Source organism: Erigeron canadensis, chromosome 9 (genome assembly GCF_010389155.1).
Source record: "Erigeron canadensis isolate Cc75 chromosome 9, C_canadensis_v1, whole genome shotgun sequence".
Classification (NCBI taxonomy): Eukaryota; Viridiplantae; Streptophyta; class Magnoliopsida; order Asterales; family Asteraceae; genus Erigeron; species Erigeron canadensis.
In genome coordinates, this window is record NC_057769.1 from 17,134,347 (window position 1) to 17,145,120 (window position 10,774).

Below are 10,774 nucleotides of genomic sequence, written 5' to 3' on the forward strand. Positions count from 1 at the left end.
TTGATGCCATCTGAGCAAGTCATGCTAATTTTGCCTGCGATAGCCCATTTTAGACAAGTGTTCAGTGAACAAGCTCAACCTCCAGTTGTAACAATTCTCCAGTGGCAAGAAGCTCCAGACACCACCCTCATAAAACCATCAGAGAAGGTCTCCACTGAAGTGCTGCAGTCCACTGAAGCTCTCCAGTGACCAGTTCTAGTCTCCAAATTGATGCTCGAGATGTACGTTTCCAGTGGTAGTCCAGATTTTAGTTTTTCCAGTTACCTTAATAAAGTGTTCTGACGCATGCTTGTGGGGTCCAATAAAGAAAGGATGACAGCTGTCCAAAGAAGATGACAATAAAGGAATGAGTGCCCACGTTATTTCAAACAGTTTGTGGGCCCTCTTGCAAAAGGAATCTTTCTAGAAGCTTTCTCTGTCTATTTCCCATTGGTTAATAAATTAGTGGTTGTCCTTTGCACATGACAACTTTTAAATTATTTTATTATTATTTCGGTAACTCCTAAGAAATAGTTTATGTGGCTATAAATAGGTGTCGTATTTCTCTTTGTAAAAACAAATTATGTTGCTGAATGAAAGTAATAGAGCAGTCTCTATTTCTTATCCAAAATCTTCATTTACCTTTGTAGGTCTTTGATCTTGGTGGTTTGGAGTGATCCCTTTATCTATATTTTTGGTGGTTCGTCCTTTATCAAATATAGTGGTGAGATCTTAAATCTTTGATTCTTTTATCTGTGTTTGTGGTGGGTAGACCTTTATCAAACATAGTGGTGGGTTGGAGTGTTTCATTTATCCTTGATTCCGGTGGCTTAGCCTTTACGAATCTTGGTGGTGGTTTCTTTTATCTATCCTTTTAAGTTTATTGTCTTGTTTTATTGTTGTTTCTACACAAAATCAGAAAATACCAAAAAAAATATTTAATTCCATTTTGTTTAATTTCCGCTGTGTTTGAGTTATTGCGTGTTTTACGCATCGAATTTGGTATCAGAGACAGGTTTGAAAAATGTTTCTTAATCTTTTTATCCGTGGGTTTTTGTTATCTTGTTTGTTGGGTTAGATTAGATCTATTGGGATTGTGGTTTGTTTTTGTCTAAATCTATTATTGTTTGTGTTATTTGTTGAATATCGATGACTTATAGAAGAAATATGACTATAGAAGAAGCTCATAATGCTAGGAGGGATAGGCAGATTGAAGATCTACGAGAAACACTTGTTAGAGTTCTTAAGCTATTAGAAGATGGTGGTTTAAGGTTGAATAGAGAACGTGTTGTAGGTGAAAGAGATGATGAGTCTCAAGGTGCTAGTGAGAGATCTGACAGTACACCCAGATTTTCTAGTGATTCTGATGAGTCTAATCAGTCTACAAGAAGGCATAGGAGGCATAAGGTTGATGACACAAAAGATATCAAGATAGATCCAGCAGACTTCATTGGTTCTTCTAACCCAGAAGAATTCTTTGAATGGGTTTAGGTTATGGGGTAAAAGCAAAATTAAGACCCGGTGTAAGCTGAAAGAAGTTATGCAAAAGAGATTTGTACCCAGTCGTATATGCAAGATCAGTATCTTCTGATGAATAATCTGAAGCAAGGTACAAAAGAGGTTGTGGAGTATATTAGTGAATTCGAGCAACTGAAGACTCAAACTGGTGTGAAGGAAACAGAAGAGCATACTATCGCTAGATTCCTTGGTGGATTGAATACTACCATTACTGAGAAGATAGAGTTGCAGCCCATCCAGACTTATGAAGGTGCTTGCAAATTAGCTCTCCAGATCGAGAAGTATTTGAAGAAGAAGGTCTAGTACCAACCTTTCACTAAGGTTCCATCCAGTTCTAGTCAACCAGTTCTGAAGCCCAACTCAATTGATCAACCAGTTCAATGGTCCATTGCAACTGGTCAATAGTCTTTCAAAGGCAAGGAATCTGGAGGATCAATTGGAAAGAAATGTTTTAAGTGTCACCATTTTGATCACTTCCAGGCACAGTGTCCCAATCAGAGAGCACTCACTGCTAAGGAGATTGAAAGCTTACCAGATGTTGACACTGAAGAAGATGAACCAGTGTATGATGATGATGAATTTAAAGAAACATATGTTGGTGCAGATATTGGAGAAATGCTAGTAGTCAGAAGAGTGATGCATGCTAATGAAGTTTTAACTGATACTGCCAGAGAGAAAATATCTTCCATTCCAGATGTACTGTTAAAGACAAAGTGTGCGGTCTGATCATTGATTGTGGAAGTTGTATTAATGCTGCTTCAACTTATATGGTAGAAAAACTGGAGTTACCTACCACAAAACACCCTCGTCCATACAAGTTGCAATGGCTCAGTGAAGGTTCAGAGGTAAAGGTTAACCGTCAAGTCACTATTCCTTTTTCCATTGGATCTGTTTATCTTCAATAAAATTATTTGTGATGTTGTTTCTATGGATGCTTGTCATATTTTGTTGGGTAGACCATGGTTATTTGACAATTATGTATTTCATAATGGTCGTGCAAATTCTTATTCATTGTTTTTAAGTGGTAAGAAGGTCACTTTGACTTCTCTGAAACCCAACGAGTCAATAAAAGTTAATAAGAAAGACCAGCCCAGCAAGTCTTTATTTATGTCCCAAACTGAAGTTGAGGAAGAGTTAACTAGAGGCTCTCTGGTTATGATGTTATTGGTGATTGAGCGTAATGAAGACAAGGAGTTCACTGGAGTACCCAGTCTCCTGAAATCTTTACTGAAGGAATTCACTGATGTTTTCCCAGAAGACCTACTTGAAGGTTTGCCGCCAGTTAGAGGTATATAACACCAGATTTATGGTGGAAAAATGTGATTTTATAGTGGAGAGTGTAATATTTCTTGGTTATGTGGTGTCCAGAGAAGGTATTTCCATGGATCCTTCCAAGGTAGAAGCCATCAGATCATGGCCAGTTCCAACTACCATCACTGAAGTAAGAAGTTTTCATGGACTGATATCTTTTTATAGAAGATTTATCAAGAATTTTTCGACAGTTGCGGCTCCAACTACTGATTGTCTGAAGAAAGGTGTGTTTGACTGGCCAAGTTTAGCTCAGTTAGCATTTGAGTCGCTGAAGGAAAAGCTAAGTTCAACGCAGTTCTATCTTTACCAGATGTTGATCAGTTTTTTGAGTTAGAGTGTGACGCCAGTGGTGTGGGTATTGGTGCAGTTCTGGTACAAGCAGGGTGTCCAGTAGCATATTTCAGTGAAAAACTTAATGGCTCAAAACTGAACTATAGCACTTATGACAAAGAATTTTATGCCATAATTCGTGCTATCACTCACCAGTCACATTATCTAAAGCCAAAACAATTTGTTTTATTCTCTGACCATGAAGCACTTAAGTTTATTAATGGTCAACACAAGCTTAATGCCAGACATGCAAAATGGGTGGAGTTTCATTAAGGAGTTATATGCTGTTGATCCAGACTTTTCTGATCGTCTCACTGAAGCTCACTAGAAAGGACCATATGTTGTTCAGGATGGTTTCTTGTTTAAAAATGGTAAGTTGTGTATTCCACGAGGTTCCACCAGAGATTTGTTAAAAAGAGAAGCGCATAGAGGAGGTTTAGCTAGCCATTTTGGCATTAACAAAACTGGAGAGATCCTCACTGAACACTTCTACTGGTCAAGTTTACTGAAGGATGTTCAAAATATCATCAGTCGCTGTCCAACTTGTCACCACGCGAAGACAACTTTTCACAAGGGTTTGTATACTCCTCTTCCAGTTCCAAGTCAACCATGGGAAGATCTTAGCATGGATTTTATTGTTGCACTGTCCAGAACTCCCAGAGGAAAAGATTCAATAATGGTGGTCGTTGATCATTTTTCAAAAATGGCTAATTTTATTCTATGCAATACTACCAATGATGCTTCAGCAGTTGCAAGTTTACTTTTCAAGGAAATTGTTCGCCTACATGGAATTCCAAAGATCATTGCGTCAGATAGATATATGAAATTTCTAAGTTATTTTTGGAAGACATTATGGAGATTGATGGGTACCAGATTGATGCTCAGTATGTCTCATCATCCTCAAACTGATGGACAAACTAAAGTCACAAATCGTACGATTGAAATGCTGTTGAGAACACTGGTGAAAAAGACGTTGAAAGATTGGGATCTGAAGCTTGCTCATGCAGAATTTGCTTTCAATAGAGCTCCTAACTATTCTACCAGTAAATCCCTAATTGAAATATGCTATGGTGTCAATCCACTGACTTCTATTGATTTAATCCTATTTTCGATTGAACCAAAAGCAAGTAATGAAGCTAAAACCAGAGCAAAAGAAATCAAGAAAATTCACCAAAAAGTAGAGGCCAGAATTGAGAAAACTAATGCAAAATACAAGGCAAGAGCAAACAAGTCTAGAAAACAGTCCCATTTTGCTCCAGGTGATTTAGTTTGGGTGCATCTGAGGAAAGAAAGATTTCCAGCAAGAAGAAAGAACAAGTTGATGCCCAAAGCTGAAGGACCATTCAAAATTATGGAGAGATATGGTGAAAATGCTTATAAGGTTGAGTTACCTGGAGATATGGCAGTTTCAAGTACATTTAATGTTGGTGATCTGATGCCTTGATGCCTTATATGGAAGATGAGTACCTCGAGGACAAGTCGTTTTTCAGAACGGGAGAATGATACAAAAATGTCCAAATTCGCTGAACTTACCCTTGCCAGTGAGTGGAGCAAAACAACTGAAGTGACCAGAATTTCTGAGGGAAAAGAAGATTCTGAAATGAAGTTAAATTCTGAGTTGAAGTCCATTTCTGAGTGTAACACCCCGACTACGGCGGAAACACGAGATGCCACAGAACGACATGGTACAAAAGATTAAATGGAAAACATCTTAATTAAAGTCTTAAAACCATTCCAAATTAAACGATTACATATTTCAAAGTAAAGTGTTAAAAATCATTACATAAGTCCAAATCCGAATAAAAGATAAACTGTTTGCATTACATGTCTTCGTTCACCAAACAAACACAATGTCCAAAAGCGGTCCATAAGCAAACCTACTGCTCTAAACCTGAAAAGCATGAAGAAAAAGTGTCAACTACGAGAGTTGAGTGAGTTCATAGGTTTTTAACTAATACAATAAGCATATATACACATCATAACAAAATAAATTGGGAATCACCAATTTCTATGAATATCTCCAATTCATACTTTGATAATCATTTGTTCAACTCAATTTTAACCCATGTAAATAAATCCTTGTCATATGACCATAAGGTCTAATTCCATTATCTTAGATGAGTAAGTACTTGAGCCACTACTACTACCATTTTATTCAAGTCCGATTACAGTCCAATAATTCAATTCATAGCACAAGCTGTCAATCAAGTGCCGTAATAATAATAACAATGATGATAATGGGTCGTGCCATGGAGACGCCCGATTATCTTAAAGTAGTTAGAACACCCGGGGGCCAGACTAGAAGTGGAGGTTGTCACGAAGGCAACCAACCTTCCAACGGTACGCTTTGGGTGGGCGGACGAAACCTAGTTGCGCAACTAACTAACTACAGGCCTCCACTTTCGGAGTAAATAGTAGTGTACCAAACGCCGCGGTTTGACAGAACTCAAGCTCATCACATAAATCCTTTATTATCATTTCATACTCATATATCAAGAATCATTTCATATAACAAACTCTCTTTCAAGAAATATTGCATATATAGAAAGTAGTTTCATTTATCATGCTTTTCACCCCGAAAGTAAAACACATAAAAGAGTTTGAAAGGGGGCTATGACTCACTTGATTTGAGAGTAATGGGGGCTGATCAAATTCGAGATGTGCGCCTAGTGGTGTCGTCCCTCAAGCAAGCCTAAACCATGGTATTCAAATATACACAACGTAAGTGCGTGTTACATGAACTAGTGAACTAGATCATGAGATTTATGCTAGTAGGCTTGCCTATCTTTGGTTGTTACTTAATTATGGAATCAAAGTGTATTATGATGTTCAAGATGTTTGGTTAAATTGGAATTGATGGTAAGAGTAGTTTTGCGTTAAGCGTTTTTGCGCGTTTGTTGGAATTTCGGTAATTCGGCTTTGATTCGCGAGATTTCTTTTGCACACTTTGCTTTGTACTATTATTTGATACTGGTATAGTAGTATTTTGGATTTTAAAATATATTTTCTGATTTATATTAATTTCCTTGATTTATTATTATTTAATTAATTATTTATTCCATTTATTCATTAATTACTTAAATAATTCCTTATAATGATTCTTAGGTTCTTAAATTACCTTTAAAATTTATGGATAATTATATTTGGATTATCTACTGATTATTATGTTCTTAAACTTGTAATATTATATTTTATTTATTTATTTAGGCTTTATTAATAATTATTTAATATTAGTGATTAATTAGTGATGTTAACTTAGTTATTTATTCTTAAATTATGTAAAACTTGTTCCTCTTCTTGAAATTATTTTTCTCCAGTAGGTTTTGGTTATTTTAACATTAGTTATGTGATTTTGTCCAAGTTCATGATTTATATAATTTATTATTGATTTATTTATTCCTTAAAATCCCTTTTAAATTCACTAAATTATAAAAACACTTAGAAATCATCACAAAAGCTTTTGTCCAAAAATCCCAGGCCTTTTTAGGCAACTTTTATCAATAAAAATTTGTAACCATTCAACCTCTCTTGTGTCCTTATAATTTGAGGACTTTTAAACGTAAAATCGTTTATCGAAATAGTGATTTTTGCCTCATTTCTCAACCAAATTAAATTCTTCAAAAGGGATTTTTGTTCCTATTTCATTTTGTCCAGAATATCCATCATATTTTTATGTCCTAAGTCGTGATTGTGGTGGTGGTGTGCTATGTGCAATTTTGTGCTTTCGGTTGGTGATTATTTGACCCGAAAAGACGATTTTTGAGCTTAATCTTGCCATGCATCAAATGACTTGAGTTTTATACTTTTAATATGTCATATTTCCAGTATGTTCATCAAATTTTCATGGTCATAAAGTCATGGTGCATGTGTGTGCTCAAAACGCATTTTAACAAGCTTTCGGTTCTCGATTTCAAGCATATTTTGCCTTGTTTGGTTCCATAATCATATTTTTGTTATTACCATAATTTTTTCCTTGATATTAACACATTTTTCACTTATGACAAGCCTAGTTTCATCTCATAATCCAAACAACAATCCAACCTTCTTAAATCTAGCATATATGCACTTAAATCAATACTTTTTAACATAAAGCTTTAACCATCAAAAATTATTAGTCCCAACTATTAATAGATGGGTGCTGAAGACACCTCTATGTCGATGGTGAGTGAACTTTGCAACACGATCAATTAATCTGGATGTGACCAGTTTAGATTGATCGTGTATCAGGTTAACTGGAATTAAGTATTGAGGTGACAGAATATTAATACATGCAATAATATAAATGACGAGTACATAAACTGGTGAGACAATATGTAATTTTTAAGTGTATTTTATTTATTACTTGTTTAAATAAAATACAAGGTTGTTACGGAACCAAGATAATACAAGAATGTAAATATCCTAACAACCCATGAATTACAATTGATCTAAACTTGGAAATTCTCCTAAACAATCGAAACACTTAGAGTTGTGAAATGTTCCTTTTTGCGATTGAGAGAATATTGCACAAGTTCACCAATATTGCAGAATATATGTATTTGCAAAGTTGTTCAAAAAAACTTGTGCAAGGACCTCTATTTATAGTCGAAGATTGAGCATGGGGATTTCAACTTCAACATACAAATATGGTTGACAGCACACAAAAGTATTGTTAAAATAATCCTTCGTGTGTGTTAAATAAAGTAAGACAAAAGGTTACTTTATTCAACCACTCTACATCTTTGTATCTTTATCCAAAGACAATATCATTGTCCGGTTAAAAGGATGTAGAGTAAAAAGGTCCTCCTCGTAATCAGTGTAAAGCTTTGTAAGAGCATTTACACTAGAGGATTCTCCAGTTGATTGATCTGGTAGATTGTCAACTGGGCTTCGCTGCCATTGCCAATCTCTATCTTCCATTTGTTGTCTTTGACTTCAACTGGAAGGTCTTCAGATTCTAGTCTTCTGATCTCAACTGGAGGAAGTCATCAGTTGCTAAACCTGTACAATGCAACTGGACTTCTAATATTTCGGACAATTCCTCATGCTCTCCAGATGTCACTGGAGAGCTCCAGTTTAGCTTAAACTGGACCTAACAAATTCCCCCTAATTGTCCTGAAATATTGTCAAGTGATTTCAAACTTGTTTCTATACAAGTTTAAGTTTGAAATACTTGAGTTTGATAAAACCTATTGAGTTTCCAAGACATTTTTATAGATCATCAAATGTCTTGGATTTTGTTTCAAAACTTGTAGATCCTATCAGATATCTTACTTGTGAGTTACAATCTGGCAACTTGTATATATACACAATTTACAAATAAGTTACAAGAAAGTATACAAAATTACAAGCAGATAGTTAGAAGGAAAACTTAAACAGATGGCCCTTCGCCAGTTTTCCTTCTCTTTGAGACTGATGAAATTGGCTGAGTATCCTCAGGATCAAGGCCTAATCTTTCTTCAATGTTTTCCTTGAACTTGATAAGATTTTGCAATACGTACTCCCAGCCTCTTTCAACTTTATTCTTCCTCTGTCTCCCCTCCAGCAACCTCAACATTTCAACATGTTCGGAATGACCATACTGATGGACATCCGGGTTCTCAGTTGTCCTCTTAGGCCCACCAAAGTATTGTACCTCAACAACAAAATGCTTGGCACCAGGCTTGATTGAAACCTTAACATCAGTAATCCTGCCTCTATTGTGCCTTCGACGCTGTACATCTGACAAATATGTGAGCTTCAGATTCATTTGTCAGTTTGATTTTGCTCGTGCTCAGCTTTTGTGTAGCAGCTCGAATATCATCAGTTGTGGGTTCAGATGGTTCTACCCAAGTCCTCAGATTTGCATCTCTTGGCAAGGCTTTTTGTTTTCTCCCTTTGGACTTGGGTGGATTCAATACTTTGGTGACTGCCTTCTTTACTTGTTCAGTCCTCTTGAGAATCCCTTCAGACCTAATCTCTCTGGCCTTCTCCACCGACACATTCAAACACTTAGCATCCAGTTCAGCCTCATCATCCTGGTAGTGTTTGTCCAGTTCAACTTCAAGCATCTCCTTCAGTGCATTGACTATTCTTGGATCTTCTTTGATCTTCTTGTATTCAACAAGTGTCAAGCCAAGGAGTTGAGCATCAGTGATATCAACAAGAGGGGTTGGAAGATTTCTTCTTGATTCGAATTGGTTCACCTTCATTTGTTTCTTCCTTTCCTTGACCAGGTATCCCACTCTTGCTAACTTCTGACTCTCGCTTTCTGTAACTGGAGGCAACAAATCAACATTGCCAGTTTCCAACATTGGTGCATCGGTGGCCGGTTCCATAGATTCATCAGCAATGGCCTTTCCCTTATCAACACTCCTTACCACCACATCATCAAATACCTCAATCTCCTGCTCACCAGCCTCAGTACTGGTAGCCACCACTATCTCCTTCCCTTTACTTGAAGTCTTCACAAGAGTGTGAGGGGCATGTACCGACCTTTCCCCCTTGGCAGCATCTAGTCCCTGCCTGATGGCTTCAAAATCGGCATGACTAGAGGGCAGGCGATCTAGAGGCTGCCATGATTGCATTGTCTTGCACTCTTTGAAGACTCCACAAAGCATGCGAACTGTCCTCCAAAGATGATTTATCTCTTGAGACTGAGTCATTACATTTCCACTTGTCTGCTCTTGACTCTTTAAAATCTGTTTGAGTATTGAGAGATCATCTGAAGAGAGCCCAGTTGCAGGGACTTCCTTAACACTTTCAGTCACAACCTCCCTTCCTTTGCCAACTTCAGTGGTCAGATCCGATATGGCAGTTGAATGTTCAGACCTTGCTGGCCAGTGTATCCAGACTGCACCTCAACCGATCAATCTCAGATGTAATAGGAGTGAGATCGACCTGGGGCGCTGCAATCTTGGTGATCTCAGACATCACCTTTTCAATCAAATTGTTTTCACTGGCAGCCAAAGTTTCTTCAATCTTGAGACCCACTGAAGAGGCCAACTGGTTTCCAAGCTCTGTCACATCTAGGCCAGGTTTGTTACATAAATCTTGCACCTGCCTTTCCAGATTCTTAATATCAACCTCTGAAGATCTGACAGTACTGTTCAGCAGGTTGGATATTGAAGATGTGACTCCAGATTGAGTCAGTGCGAACGCCTCCCTTAAAGATGTTGCCAGTTGATTGGAGGATTCCACTAACTCGTTCAGCTTGCCAAACACCAAAACCTCATTGGCAGAGAACTTGTTGATCCCCAGGTCAACCACTTTAATATTTTGCAAGTGATCCTTGTGGTACCTGGAGAGGGACTTGGTGTTCCTATCGAGTGTCTTTTGAATCTCTTCCACCCTCGCGAGAAGGTTCGAGAGATCGGCTTGGAAAGACACGAATTGGCTGTCCAATGACGGAGGAGAAGGTGTCACTGGACCAGCCGAAAAAGCTATAGGTGCAACTGGACGAGGTATGACAATATTTGGTTCTCCAGTTGCGGTAGCATCAGTTGATAGAAGAGGAGGGGTTGTAGAAATGAAGGGAAGAGATTCAATGTGTCGTTCATGCTGAGAATGCTCAGGTGTGAACGACGGCGACGGTGGGGTTAGGATGTGTCTATTTCTAGGCACACCCATAGAAGAAAGTGGTTGGCGAGAGGTGAATATTGGAGGTATATCTAAGCTT